Below are 15,932 nucleotides of genomic sequence, written 5' to 3'. Positions count from 1 at the left end.
GCATCCAAATTTATGAAGAAATATCAATTTGAAGCCTACGAAATAAAACTCATGGGATAGATCTGAATCTTTTACGTTTGTCAAAAAAGAATTTAAGCTCAATAAGAAAAAAAGGTGGTATTCCAGCTAAGTCAGGTAAAACATCTGGATTTGGGGCTTCCCTGGTGGCACAGTGGTTGACAGTCCGCCTGCCGATGCAGGGGACGCGGGTTCGTGCCCCGGTCCGGGAAGATCCCACATGCCGCGGAGCGGCTGGGCCCGTGAGCCATGGCCACTGAGCCTGCGCGTCCGGAGCCTGTGCTCCGCAACGGGAGAGGCCACAACAGTGAGAGGCCTGCGTACTGCAAAAAAAAAAAAAAAAAAATCTGGATTTATGGGATGATGTTTTTCTTATTACTTCATTCCCAGCGTGATACATATTAAAACTATTTTGCTCAATGTTCTGAAGCAGACTCTATATCAAAAGTACAGTGGTGAAGTTTAGTATATTACTGCAATGTTATGAATCAGCACCAGTTGATGGAACTCTTAAAATTAACGAAAGACAGCAAATGTAATGATCTGTGGTCTTTGTCAACGCTCATTGGTTGAGTCATGAAAGAGCTTTACAAATATTTACTCCACCATTAACTTCAATTCAAGATTTCCTTTAAAAAAGGGGGAGCGGTGCCTGCTTCGGCAGCACATATGCTAAAATTGGAACGATACAGAGAAGATTAGCATGGCCCCTGCACAAGGATGATGCGCAAATTCATGAAGCGTTCCATATTTTTATGTAAAATAGATAGCTAGTGGGAAGCGGCCACATAGCACAGGGAGATCAGATCGGTGCTTTGTCTCCAACTAGAGGGGTGGGATAGGGAGGGTGGGAGGGAGACGCAAGAGGGATTAGATATGGGGATATATGTACACGCATAGCTGATTCACTTTGTTATACAGCAGAAACTAACACACCATTGTAAAGCAATTATACTCCAAAAAAGATGTTTAAAAAAAGGGGGGGATACTTGCCAAATATTCAGTAATCAAAGCCAAAATTGATGCTATGATTTACATTTTCTCACCAGTACTACATTGCATCTCAATGAGATGGAACTGAAGCTCCAAGGAAAGGAAAAGCTTGTGACGCAGCTAGAGAGGTACACAATTTTATACGCAAATAGAAACTTTTCAGAATTTATATAAATAATAATGACATTACACATTTTCCTATCCTGAATCAACATGAAGGTATTAATTGTAATAGACAGCGTTATATACATTGACTGCAAAAACTACAAGACAAATGTGAAGAACATTTTGTATATATTGGTACACTGAAAGTACTTTCAACTTATGAAATACTCCCTTTGAATTCCGTATTAATAATACTTAGTTGATACAAGAATTAGTGAATTTAATTCACTTGGACATATGTAATTTGAAATCGATGCGTTTTTGCTTCAAAGTGAAATCAATTTTTCTAAAAGAGATGAGCCAGTTTTGGCCATGTGGATAGAGATATTAAAGGAAAATGCCTTTTTGGTAACTGTTTCAATTATTGGAAGTATTTAAGTATGTTTGGGATAACTTGAACATATGAATCTAATTTTTCAACATTAAATTTTATGAAATGTAAATATAGATCAAGCATAGATCAAGCATTCCTGAGGAAACTGAGCATCTGATTTGAGATATGCTATCCATATAAAATATACACCAGACTTTGAAGGCTTATACCAAAATAATGGAAAACATCTTATTACTATTTTATATTGATTACATGTTGAAATGATGATATTTTAGATATATTGGGGTAAATGAAATGTATTATTAACTTGGTTTCACCTGGTTGGTTTTCTTAATTTTTTTTTTTTTTTTTTTTGCGCTACGCGGGCCTCTCACTGCTGTGGCCTCTCCCGTTGTGGAGCACAGGCTCCGGACGCGCAGGCCCAGCGGCCACGGCTCACGGGCCCAGCTGCTCCGCGGCACATGGGATCTTCCCAGACCGGGGCACAAACCCGCGACCCCTGCATCGGCAGGCGGACTCTCAACCACTGCGCCACCAGGGAAGCCCCAAACTTTTTATTTTGAGATAATTGTAGATTTACATGCAGCAGTAAGAAATAATGCAGAGAGCCTATATACTCGTTACCTAATTTTCCATGATGGTAATATCTCCTGTGCTTCACCTACTCAACATAGCCACTCTCTCTGAACTCCTGGCAATCACTGATCTTTTTCTGTCTCTATATTTTTGCCTTTTCTGAAATGGCATATAATTGGAATAATAAAATAGGTAGCCTTTTCAGACAGTCATCTTTCAGTTAGCAATATGGCTTTGAAATCCATCCCTGTCTTCCTTGCCCGACAGGTCATTTCTTTTTATCATTGAATAATATTTCATTGTATGGGTACACCACAGTTTGTACATCCATTCACTTATTAAAGGATGTCTTTTTTGCTTCCAATATGTGCAATCATGAATAAAAGTGCTATAAATATTCACATGCAGATAGCTATTCATGTAGGTATAAGTTTTCAAATCAGTTTAGTAAATACCTAGGAGCAAAATTGCTAGATTACATATGGTAAACTATGATTAGCTTTTGAGAACCTGCAAAATTGTTTTCCAAATGGTTGTACTGTTTTGGATTCCCACCTGCAATGGATGAGAGATTCTGTTGTTCTACCTCCTTACCAGAAATTTTTATTGTCAGGATTTTTTTTTAATTTAGCCATTCTAATAAATGTTTAGTGGACTATAATTGTTGATTACTTTGCAACTTCATAAAGACATGATCTTGAGCATCTTTTCATGTGCTTATTTGCAGTCTATATATTTTCATTGGTAAGGTGTCTGTTTATGTCATTTTTCTTTTCTTAATTGGGTTGTTTTCTTGTTTTCGATTTTAAATATGTCTATTTTGGATACAAGTCCTTTATTAAGTATGTGTTTTATAAATATTTTCTTCTGGTCTGTGGCTTAATTTTTAATTTTCTTAGAGCAGAAGTTTTGGGTCTTTTTTCTTTTAATGAAGCCCAACTATCAATTTTCTTTCATTGGTTGTGCTTTTGGTATTGTATCTTAAAAACTCCTCTGTTTTCTACTAGCAGTATTATAGTTTTGCATTTCATATTTGGGTCTATGATCTAGTTTTAGTAAATATTTGTGAAATTGTAAAGTGTGTATATAGGTTCTCTTTTTTTTTGTATATATGGTCACGGAATTTCTAGAACCATTTGTTTATTTTTTCACTTTTAAGGTGTTTATTCCACACATAATTCTGAAGTAGAATACACTTTTAAAAGTCAAGATGATTGTTGATGACAGCCTTGTTTAAACACACTTAAATCACAGAATCCAGTGGATTCAGAAGGGAACATACAGATAATCTGACAGTGAGGCCTCACTTTGGTTTTATTCGTGAGAAAACATGTAGGCGTTGAAAACTTCAAAACTATGCCTTCAAAAACTATGTAGTATGTAGAACTATTTGTTTAAAAGACTGTCATTTCCCCCACTGAGCTACCTTTGGTACTTTTTCAATAGGATTTTAATGATTTAAAAAAAAGCGTTTTGTCAGTGACCCAGTATGACTTCTCTAGGGTCTTAGCATCATCCTCTTCTACCCTATCCCTAAGGAGGTCAAAACCAGGGAACTTGATTGGAATGTACAGGCCTGATTCATGGCTGTGATCCATATTTTGTTGGGACTTTTCTAACAAAAGAAAATGAGGTCAGTGAATTACAATTAACATTGAGCAGATTATTTTCCTTTTTTTTTTTTTTTTTTTTTTTTAAGGTTGCCAAGCAAGTGGTTTTCTGGCCATAGAAAGGAATGGGAAGTTTAAGTCAATCAGCAGAATCAAGTGTTAAATATTTTTTGACTGGTATACCCTGGAAAGCTAAACTAAATTTTAGCTGGATAAATGAAAAGGACATATCCTATTTCTACCTCTTCTATGTTCATTTCTTCTGTTTTCTATTCAGTGTAAAGCTTACAGCTGAAATTCCTTAACACCATTAATGCTCTTATGTGGTAATTGGTTAGTGCAGCAATATGTCATTTCAGTATAAATGAATAGGTTCAGTCACAACAGACTGTTTATCATAAACATATTTAAAATGTATTTTGAATCTCATGGTTAATTTGGTTTCAGTGATATTGACTACTTACATACCTGCATTCAGTCTGAAGCAATAGCATTTTCCCTACTTACATACCTGCGTTCAGTCTGAAGCAATAGCATTTTCCCCTGACACCATTTTCATATTTAAAAATAAATATGATAGATTCTCACTGAGTTGAGTAAGGATCTGAATTTGAGCATTTCACTGACAAAGGAATATTCTCTGTTGCCTTTCTTTCTGTATCCCCTACCCTTTTGGATGGCATGGGAAGGTGGATCCTCAAGTACTGACTCCTTTTTCCTTCTGACTTTGTATCTGGAATGAAACAGCAAGTAGAATCACCATGTTTGTAGAGCCTGGAGAGTCCAACTAAGGTAGAAGGTTCTCTGAGATCTTTGTGACAGAGACAGTCCTTCAGACTGCCAGATGAGAGTAGAGGAAATAGCAGCAGAAGAGAAGATTTGCCTCTCCTCAGAGCTTGAAGATAAAGACCAGTGTTTCAGGGTTTTCTAAGGGACCTCAGTCTATGAATCCCTTCAAAGAACTAAACTTGTATGTTTACTAATTTGCTACATATAGTATTTGAGTGTCCTTCCCAATCCCTGATGAACCCAGTGAAACTGATTGGGGTGGGATGTTTCTGCCCTAGAAGAATTGCTCCTGGTACATGAGGGGAATTACAGCTAAACAAAAAGGTAGCCAGGTTTCAACGTCAGACAGAGGAAATCCAGGAAGCATGAACTGAAGGGTGGTTCAAGGACATTGCCTGTGTCTGTGGTTGATTACTGTGGAAGAAAACACATAAAAAGCCTCTTTATCTTCTCTTTGAATTCTCCTCTCCTGCCTTTACAGTGTTTAATCTTTCTTTCCTGAGAATTGTGATAAACATTGTATCAACTTATTGTCCATTATACATATTGAAAAGGCAATTCTTTTAAATAATATGGTCAGTTGAAGAAATTGCTTTCTTTTCAACTCCTAAAATTTGGTTTGTATCTCCAAGAAACCCGGAAGCATAAATTTTTCATCCCCACATCTCAGCAGGTTGCCTAATGGTTTCCTGTTCATTCAATGGTGACCCACAAAACCACTGCCTCCTGCCACTGGATTATTTGCCAGTTCTCAAAAAGACTCTCTAGCAAAAACAAATACTGTATGCTAACACATATATATGGAATCTAAAAAGAAAAAATGGTTCTGAAGAACCTAGGGGCAGAACAGGAATAAAGATGCAGACGTAGAGAATGGACTTGAGGACATGGGGAGGGGAAAGGATAAGCTGGGACAAAGTGAGAGAGTGGCATGGACATATATACACTACCAAACGTAAAATAGATGGCTAGTGGGAAGCAGCCTCATAGAACAGGGAGATCAACTCTGGTGCTTTGTGTTCACCTAAGGGGGTGGGATAGGGAGGGTGGGAGGGAGACACAAGAGGGAGGGGATATGGGGATATATGTATACGTATAGCTGATTCACTTTGTTATACACCAGAAACTAGCACACCATTGTAAAGCAATTATACTCCAATAAAGATTTTTTTTTCTAAAAAAGACCCTCTAGCCGATTTTTATGGGTTCTAGGAGAATAGAAAACTGTGATTTAGAAATGAGAAGGATAACTCCCTTATAGGGTCTCAGTAACAGGAGGGAAGAAAGTCAATATAACTTTCAATACAGAAGATCACCATTTAAATAGAATTAATGAAAAAGACAGAAGTTAGCTCTTAAAGAGGTACAATTAGAATATATCAAAAATTTCTTTTGAATATGATTTTGAATTTAAAATTGCAATTGGCAAAATGGCAAAGAATATGATCAATGCTGAAGACTGAACTGAATTAGTAGACCAAAAAATCAAGTTGAAGAAAATCTAAAACAGATAAAAACAAAAACCATGAAGAGGAAAATAAGAAACCTTATAGATAGATCCAGGAAAATGAAAAGTTTCAGGAGAAGAAAATGGATCAATTGGAAGAAATATATGGATTAAACAAATGATAGAAGAAATTTAGCTTCAACGAAAGACTGGAGTCAGCAAACTGAAGGGACTCATGAGTGAAAAGGCTTAGTTGAACCAGCAAATTGAAAGGGCTCCTAGGGAGAAAAGGTATACACATAGAGATATCCTAGGGAAATTTATGAATTCCAATAATGTAACAATATCTTTAAAACTTCCAAGGTAGTTTACAAAGGATTCAGAGTCTTACTGGTTTTCTCAACTGTAATACAAGAAGCAGGAAGTGACTAGGACATTCTTTACAAGCTGGTAGAAGATAAAGACTGTGATTCCAAAATCCTGTACCCATCCCAAACAGCAGTCATCTGGAGAGCAAAATTTAAAAAAATATATTTTTACATATGTGTGGATTCAGAGGGTATACCACCCATAAACCTCTACCTGAGGAAAAATGTTGAAGGCTGTCTTTTAATGAAATAACTGAATCAGAACAGAGGTAAAAACAGTGTAGTCAAAAGGAAGTCCTGTTAGAGTTACACCATATCTCCTAGAACATTATCAAGTAATGAGAACAATTCAGCAAGTCTGCTGGTCAACTACAAACAAAAACAGGCAAAACAGAAATAACTGATCAAAAATCTTGCATTAATATCCAGTTTTTTCATAGTAATTAAATGGGTTGTAGTGAAAATTAACTACTTGTTGATTATATATTGGTGGGGGAAATGGGATGGAAGACTTGAGATAAATCCTTAAGAGGATATACAGAAGTCAAGTCTTGAGATTAAATAGGATTTATATTATTTAGATTCATTGAGCATATATAATAGGTCAAGCACCATGATGTATGCATTATAAATGCTATCTGTGAGGCAGATGTTTTTTCACTTTATTGATGATAGAAGTAAAGCTCAGACATTTTAACTTACTCTCACATGGTCATAAAATTTTTAAGTACAGAGCTGGAAATCATTCCTCTGTCTTAATACAAGTCCAGTTTTTTCTACTATAAAATATGTAGACTATAAGTGGTATATGACAGTATTAATCAGGTTTCTCCAGAGAAACAGAACCAGTAGTAGATAGATGGATAGCAAGATAGATAGATAGATAGATAGATAGATAGATAGATAGGTAATTTGTTATGAGAGATTGTCTCATGCCCATTATCTGCCATCTGCAAGCTGGAAGCCCAGAAAAGCTAGTGGTGTATTTCCAAGTCCAAACCTGAAGGCCTGAGGAACAGGAGCCACTGATGTCCAAGGGCAAGAGGTGATGGCTGTCCAAGTTCAAGCAGAGAGCAAATTCAGTCTTCTTCCACCGTTTTATTCTATCTAGGCCATCAGTGAGTTAGATGATGCCCACCCACATTAGTGAGGGTGATCTACCAATTCATATGGTAATTCCTTCTGGGAACACCCTCACAGACACACTCAGAAATAATGTTTTACCAGCTATCTGGGTATCCCTTACCCCAGTCACGTTAGCACATAAAATTAGCCATCATAATGATTATACCGAATCAAGTAAGTTCCCCATCCCTAGTCTAATTCACCAATATTTGCAGAGGTCCTGTGTTCATAAAATGAACATAAAGAAATTTAATTATCTCATTCATAAACTTATTTAGAATTTACTAGAATTTACCCAGGGCTTCAAAAGAGAGAGTGGCTAATGAAGGGATTAAAAAAAAATTACAGGGTCATAGTATAAGCACTTAGGAGAAAATAATTTATTTGGAAAGTCTTTTAGGGCACTGTTGGCTTGTAAATATATGTAACCAGCAAATGATTTTTACTTTTATCCTGTTAGTTGCTGACAAATCAATAAACTGTCTTTGCCTCAGGTTTCTTATCTGTAAAACTTGAAGAAGGAGAAGGAGAAGGAGAAGAAGAATAGTATTTACTTAATAGGCTACTGTGTGAACTGTGTTAATACAATACATGTAACGTGCTTAGAAGAGTTCTAGGCATTTAGTAAGCAGTCACTATATATTTAGTATTAATTAGGCATGAATTCAGCTGTGATGTGACCCCAATATCCAGATGTACTATGTTAGCTATTGGTTTAAGATGGTCCATGTAAATGAAATGTCTGTTCTGAAAAAAAAATCTGTCAAACTTGTTGAAAAATTTATCCTGGCCTTCCTTAGAATTCTTATGAATTCATGAATGTAAAAATAGACTTTAAGGATATATTTGATAGAGAAAATATTTCAAACTAAATATTAAGCAGACAAAAATATGTGTTCTTGTTACAAAGCTCTTTCTGTGTCTGTTTATCAATATAATTTTTGTATAAAACCTCTAAAACATGTACATATAATGATGATTAAAGTTGGGTTTTGAGGTACTGTGGAAAATTGCCATAGCCAGTAATTACATTTAATATATCTGATCCATATTTTATTTGTCATAGATTTTATCATATCTCAGTAAACTTGAAGTTTGAAGTATCCCTATGATATAAAATAGTAACCCAATTTAAATATCCAACTTGAAATATTACCATTCTGAAAATCATTATTCCCATTCATATTTTCTTTCTCATGAAACACATACCAATACCAAGAGGCCATTTTGTGGAAACTAAGAAAGCAAATACAGATATTGCAATGCATGGCAGAGAACAATAAAATTGGGTTGGATCAGCTGGCTCACACAGATGTCATGCTGGTCTTTGGGCAGGAAAAAGAGTAGGAAATTATTCTGATGACATGTTGATGGTTTACATGATTAACAAATAAGAAAAGGCCATATATACTTTGCTAGGAGGCATGTAAAGTTTTAATTAATGATATGTCTAATCATGAGACATTCAGATTCTGTTATTCAGTTATTTCTGATATTAAAACTTAGATATATGATAGTCATATATCTCATTTCTGACATGGCTTACACATATTCATATAACTGTAAAAATAAAGGAAGGATAAATTCATGAGTCCCAGTAATAATATAAAGTTTTCTTCTAGAAGTTGCAGAAACCACTATTGTGTAGTCTTTTACTGATGAAATGCTTGTCCTAGAAAAGTATACAACTAGCAGCTATAATATTCAGACATTCAATACACTTGGTCCATGCTCAGTTGTAAAACATATTGGGTCAAATTCATGAAACTACAAGGACACACAGTCTAGGTGGCTCCATGTTTTCTCATCCCGCTTAAGAAACAGAGCAGGAACGCCTCATATTACTAAGATCCTGATTTATATTTCATTAGTAGAAAATAGGGGAGAATATATTCAGAGAGCTAAGTATGACACTTTGGTGATCCACTTGGATTCTTCTTGGTATTTATTTACCCAAATATGATTGTAAACGGACAGGTAAAGCATCCCAGGCCTGAGTAGGAAATGGTTACCTCAGGTCCCTCAGGAGTGGGGTCTGGGTTGGGTGCCAGGTAAGCCACTGAGGCCAGCATTGGTATGTAGACAAAAGAATGTTGCCTGCCATTTCAGTAAACAAAGAATGTTGCCAGCCATCAAGCCTTCAGCCTCTGCAGCCTGCCTGATGGTGTGCCCTGAGGGGAAGGCAGGATGGAGAAAAAGAGGATAATGGCCCCAGATAGTTAAAGTGCATATCAAAGGAATAATTTCATTGATCCCAGAGTCTTGCATCTTCCCATACATAGAAAAGTGCTAAAATCATTAACTTGAGATGTCTGTTTTTTGTGATTAGCGGTAATCTTTTGATGTTCGACTACATTTTTTTTTTCCCCCAGCAAAAATCTCTTCTGTAATCCTGGCTCCTCCCTTACCTCAGAGCTATTTGAGAGCCTGTCTCCCAGGCAGGCTCTAGCCCTTAGTAAGGTCTCCAAATAAAACATAACACAACTTTTAGGTAGTGTTTTTTTCTTCAGTCGACAGGTGGTAGTTGAGAATCAGGAGAATCTAAAATAGATTTTGGGAGAGACAATGAGCCTCAGTTGTTCAGGGAATGAGGCTGCAGCTTGTCCATTAACTTTCCTCTTCTAGTTTCTTCTTAGTAAGAAAGGCCCACCAGAATCCTATAGGAGGAGCTCCCCAAATATATGTGGAAGGGGCGCGTTTGGGAAGTACGTGAGATGGACTGTGTTAGACATGGTGATGCCTCACTTATTATCTGCTTCAAGAAAGGACTAGTTACCCAGCTGTCAGCTCCTTCAGGATGTGTCTCAGCTACAGATGCTGCCTTACCTAATGTCATGCCCTTACTGGGGCAGGCCACATCTAGTGACTGAGCAAAGCTAGAATATTCAAGCCCAGCTAATTCAGCCCAAGGTGGTTCACTCATTGGAAATGCTCACCCCACAGCTGTGCTGCATATCACAAGGCTTTCTCCAAACTTCATCTCAGCCCCTGCTATCAGAAGACCCATTAGATTGTTAGATGTATTATCTCACTACATTAGTGGTGACCCTAGAGCAGAATTTCTTATCCAGGGTTGTGCAAAATTCTAATGTTCTGCAAGGTGTCACTAGTGGTTATGAAATATCTTGAAGAAGGAGGAGGAGGCAGAGAAAGAGGAGGGAAGTTAATTTTGAAATTCTGGAGCCAAGCGTGCACTGATAGTGACAAAATACTCCCATGAGCAATGACATTGGAAGTCTTTCAGCCCCCTACGGCAATGAGCAATAGGATGATGTTCATTTGGTTGAGTCTATTCTCCGCATTTGACTTAGATCATTGATCATTGGCAAGCACTATATGTCATGGAATGACTGGAGGACAGAAATTGATGATGACGCTCTTTTCCTTCAGAATACCTCCCCAATCCGCCCTTACACAACTGGCTCTCATTATCTACAATGTAGTCACATATTCGTTCAACGATACTTCTGTGAAAACAGATTTAGTAATAGAGTACAATATCTACAGCAGCTTGGTTCTTTTTTTTGTCTTTAGCCTTACAGTATCCAGTCAAAATGACATTTTCCAAAGTAATTTAGGTTAGTTCTTTTCTTCCCCACTCCCTTCTGTGTGGTTCTTTCTAATATCAATATATTTCTTTGCTCTGGTTTGTATTCCATTTTATTTCCCCACACATTCATATTAGTTTTAATTGTTCATTTACTTCAGAAAACTGAAACATTACTATGGCTTTAAGAGATACAACTATACAAAAATGTATGCTTAGAGAAATGTTCACATAAATGTTATTTGTTCCTCATCTCTGCTAACTCATTCCCATTCTCTCCTTCTTTGCACCTTCTCCCAATGCTTAATTTCTTTAGTTTCTGATGTAACTTTTTTGTATTTATTTTGCACAGATAAGCAGATGAATGCATATTTATGTTGCCTTCTTTCTTACATGGAGACTAGCCTACTGAAGACACTCTATTTGCACTTTGCTTTTTAAAATTAATATATGAAGGAAATCATTCTTTTCCTAAAATTAATTAATTAATTTGTTTATTTATTTTTGGCTGCATTGGGTCTTCGTTGCTGCCCATGGGCTTTCTCTAGTTGCGGCAAGCGGGGGATGCTCTTCGTTGCGGTGTGCGAGCTTCTCATTGGCTCTAGGCATGCAGACTTAAGTAGTTGTGGCACGCAGGCTCAGTAGTTGTGGCTCGCGGGCTCTAGAGCTCAGGCTCAGTAGTTGTGGCACACGGGCTTAGTTGCTCCGCAGCATGTGGGATCTTCCCGGGCCAGAGCTCGAACCCATGTCCCCTGTGTTGGCAGGTGGATTCTTAACCACTGCACCACCAGAGAACGTCCTGGGTATCATTCTTTATTTTTACAGCTGCATTAGGATTACATAGAGGTATCATAGTTTATTCAAATTCTCTACTAGGGAAAGGCATTTAGACGATTTCCTATATTTCCTAAACATTACAATTACAAACAATGCTGCAATCAATAAACTTGTAAATATGTCTTCTGTATTTTTGGAAGTGTATCTTCAGGGTAGTTTCCAACAAGTCATATTTCTGGGTCAGAAGATAAATTGCATGTTTAGTTTTGTTAAGTATTTCCAGATTTCTCTCTGGAAAGGTCTTGCCAGTCTGCATTCCTACCAACAGTGTTTTCCCACAGCCTCATCAAGATTTGTTGATACATTTGAAAATTTTTACCAGTTTGAAAAGTGAGAAATGAGATAGCAGTATTGTTTTAATTTGCATTTTTCTACTTTGGGGATTATGTGGGCAGTATCTATATTCCATGTATATGTGTGGCTGTAAATTATCTGTTCTTGTCTTTTCTCCAGATTTCTATTGGGCTTTATTCCTTTGCTGTCTTTTAACTTTTCAAATGGTGTTTATTGCATGTAATATATGTGTATATATGTATGTATATGGTCAAATTTTTAAATCTTTGGTTTTGAGTCACAGAAGTTTTTTTCTAACACTCAGATTAAAGAGGAATGCACCCATGCCTTTTTTCTAGTATTCTTATTGTGGTGTTATTATTGTTACTATTATCATTTTTACTTTAGATACTTTATTCATCTAGAGTTTATTCTTGTTTATGGTGGGAGATTTAAAAGTAATTTTATCTTTTTCATATACTAAATTTTCATATATACTTGGATATAATTCTGAACTTTCCATTCTATTCCATTAGTCTCTTTTTCTATTCATACACCAAGCTGCTTTAATTAGACACTATATTTTGCTTTAATGTCTGGTAGGGCTCATCCCCTCTTTATACTTTTTCTTTCTCAGTGTTTCCTTGCTAATCTTGCATGTTTGTTTCCCCATATGAAATTTAGTATCAATTTGTCTAACACTGTAGAGTAGTTTGTGGATATTTTTTATTGGGATTATATTGAGTTTATAAATGAATTTATGAGAATACTCATCTTTTAACATAGAATTACCTTATCCGGGAACAATAGGTGCCTTTTTATTTGTTCCATTTGAGTCTTTCTGGAGAGTTTAAAATTTTTCCTCATGTAAGTTTGCATATTATTTGTTAAATTTATCCCCAAGGATATTAATCGTCCATTTATTCCTGTGAATAGGGTTTCTTCTGTCATTATATCCTGTTTAGTGTTCCTGTTTTTGAAGACTATTGATTTTTATGTTAATATTATATCTTACTATTTTACTGAATTTGTTTACTGTTTGAGTTAGTTTAATCATGGATTCTCTTAAAATTTCTAAGTACATATAGAAGTAGTTTTATTCTTCATCAGGTACTATTATATATTATATATAATTGATTTTTTCCTGTCTAATTAAATTTACTAATAATTCTAGTACAAATTGAAACAGTAGGTGATATAGCGGAAATCTGTGCCTTGTTTCTTATCTTAATGGAAATAATGCTAATGTTTCCTATTAAATAAGATACTGGTTTTAGAATATATTTATCTATATATCCTATATATCCTAAAGCCAGTATCTGATTTTATGTTGGTGGCTTGTAAAATGCCTTTTCAGGATCAATGGAAATAGTAATATGTCTTTTCATTATTAATGTAGTAATGCTTTTAATGGTTTGCCTAATGTTGAACCAACTTTGCATTATTGGAACAAATCCCGGTTGATTATGGTGTATTGTTTTCTTAATGTGGTATTGGATTCTGTTTGTTAGTATTTTTGCTTTGGTATTCATGAGTGATGTTGTCTGTAGTCTTTCTTTTTTACTCTTTCTGCTTTAGACCACGTAATACTTAGTTCTAAAGAGAATTACAGAAGATTTTTTTTCAATGCTCTTGAATAATTTCTAGAGCATTTGATTATCTGGTCTTTAAAGATTTGCTATAATTCTTCTCTGAACCTTCCTTGCCCTCGTGCTTTTTTTGGGGGGGAGGGGCACTTACTTAATAAATTCCTCTATTTATTCAATGGAAATTGGTCTGCTTGAGCTTTTTAAACAAATAAGATAACTTCTGGTAATCTGTATTTCCCAAAGAAATTACCCATTTCATCTAGGTTTTTAAACATATTTTCAAAGATGTTTGCAACTTAGTCTCTTTTGAGTTTTAAATTTTTTTCTCTATTTCAATTGTTATTTCTTTCCTGTCATATCATTTTGCAATTTTGTGCTTTCTTCATGTTTTATTGATCATCTTATCTAGTGATTTATGTTTTTTTTTCAAAAAAAAGCACAAGATTTTGATGTATTATTTAGATATAGTCTTTACCTCACAGGTTTTTTATTTTATCTTTAGTAATTTTTTTTTTTCCTTACTATTGACTTACTTTTTTGTTCTTTATCTTATTTTATGGGTCAGGGATTCATTCATTTACATTTTTCATTTTTTTTTCCAGAAAAGTTTTATAATTTTTTATTCTCCTTAGCTGCATCAGGGAGTGCCATTCTTTTTTTCTTTAACACCTTTATTGGGGTATAATTGCTTTACAGTGGTGTGCTAGTTTCTGCTTTATAACAAAGTGAATCAGTTATACATATACATATGTTCCCATACCTCTTCCCTCTTGCATCTCCCTCCCTCCCACCCTCCCTATCCCACCCCTCTAGGTGGTCACAAACCACCTAGCTGATCTCCCTGTGCTATGCAGCTACTTCCCACTAGCTATCTATTTTAAGTTTGGTAGTGTATATATGTCCATGCCACTCCCTCACTTTGTCACAGCTTACCCTTCCCCCTCCCCATATCCTCAAGTCCATTCTCTAGTACATTTTTCACTTTTATTGATAAAAAGTTTTAGTGTAGAGAACAACCTGCATGGCACCCAACCTTTGACTTTAAATTGGATTACACCATATACATGTTATATTTAGTCCTTTTCTAGTATGAGAGACTTTATTGTTTAGTAGCATAATTTAATCCATTTGTATTCAGTATTACTATTTTTGATCAAAATTCTGTAATTCAATTTTATGAATTTTATTTTTATGCCTCCTTATCACTAACTTCTTTTAAAGTCATCGACTCTGTTTCATTCTTCCTTTCTATGCTGCCTCTATGCTCTTATTATTTTTAGTATTATCAAATGCTTTGAAATTTAATTGAAGTATAGTCACTATACAATATTATATGTTACAGATGTACAATATAGTAATTCAGTTTTTAAAGATTATACTCCATTTATAGTTATTATAAAATATTGGCTATATTCCCTGTGTTGTACAATATATACTTGTGGCTTATTTATTTTATACATAATAGTTTGTACCTCTTAATCCCCTACCCCTGTGTTGTGACCCCCCTTCCCTTTCCCCACTGGTAAGCACTAGTCTGTTCTCTATATCTGTGAGTCTGATTCTTTTTTTTAGTTATATTCATTAGCTTGTATTTTTTAGGTTCCCCATATAAGTGAGATCATGCAGTATTTGCCTTTCTCTGTCTGACTTATTTCACTTAGCATAATGCCCTCCATCAATGTGGCTGCAAATGACAAAATTTCATTTTTTATGTAGCTGAGTGGTATTCCATTGTGTGTACACACACAAGCACACACACACAGACACACACTTAGGTTGTTTCCATATCTTGGCAATTTTAAATAATGCTGCTATTAACATTGGGGTGCATGTATCTTTTCAAATTTGTGTTTTAGTGTTTCTTCACATATATACCCAGGGGTGGAATTCCTGGATCATATGGTAGTTCTATTTTTAGTTTCTTGAGAAAACTTCATACTGTTTTCCACAGTGGCTGTATCAATTTACTTTCCCACCAACAGCATACAAGGGCTCCCTTTTCTCCACATCCTCGCCAACATTTGTTATTTGTGTTCTTTTTGATGATAGCCATTCTGACAGGTGTGAGGTGATATCTCATTGTGGTTTTGATTTGCATTTCCCTGATGATTAGCAATGTTTAGCATGTTTTCTTGTGCCTGTTGGCTATCTGCATTTCCTCTTTGGAAAAATATCTATTCAGGTCTTCTGCCCATTTTTTAATCGGGTTGTTTGCTTTTTGGGTGTTGAGTTATATGAGCTGTTTATGTATGTTGGATATT

At 35.6% G+C, this 15,932-nt stretch overlaps 1 non-coding gene across 1 annotated transcript; it reads left to right on the top strand.

The window, feature by feature from the left end:
- Positions 1-666: 666 nt before the first annotated feature.
- Positions 667-773, top strand: LOC114906679. Its single transcript, XR_003796495.1, has one exon. It is a non-coding gene; the product is annotated as a U6 spliceosomal RNA (small nuclear RNA).
- Positions 774-15,932: the final 15,159 nt, after the last annotated feature.

Source organism: Monodon monoceros, unplaced genomic scaffold (genome assembly GCF_005190385.1).
Source record: "Monodon monoceros isolate NGI ecotype Baffin Bay Population unplaced genomic scaffold, NGI_Narwhal_1 Super_Scaffold_22, whole genome shotgun sequence".
Lineage (NCBI taxonomy): Eukaryota > Metazoa > Chordata > Mammalia > Artiodactyla > Monodontidae > Monodon > Monodon monoceros.
Note: the sequence above shows the minus strand (reverse complement) of the source record. Positions and strands in the feature narration are given on the sequence as shown.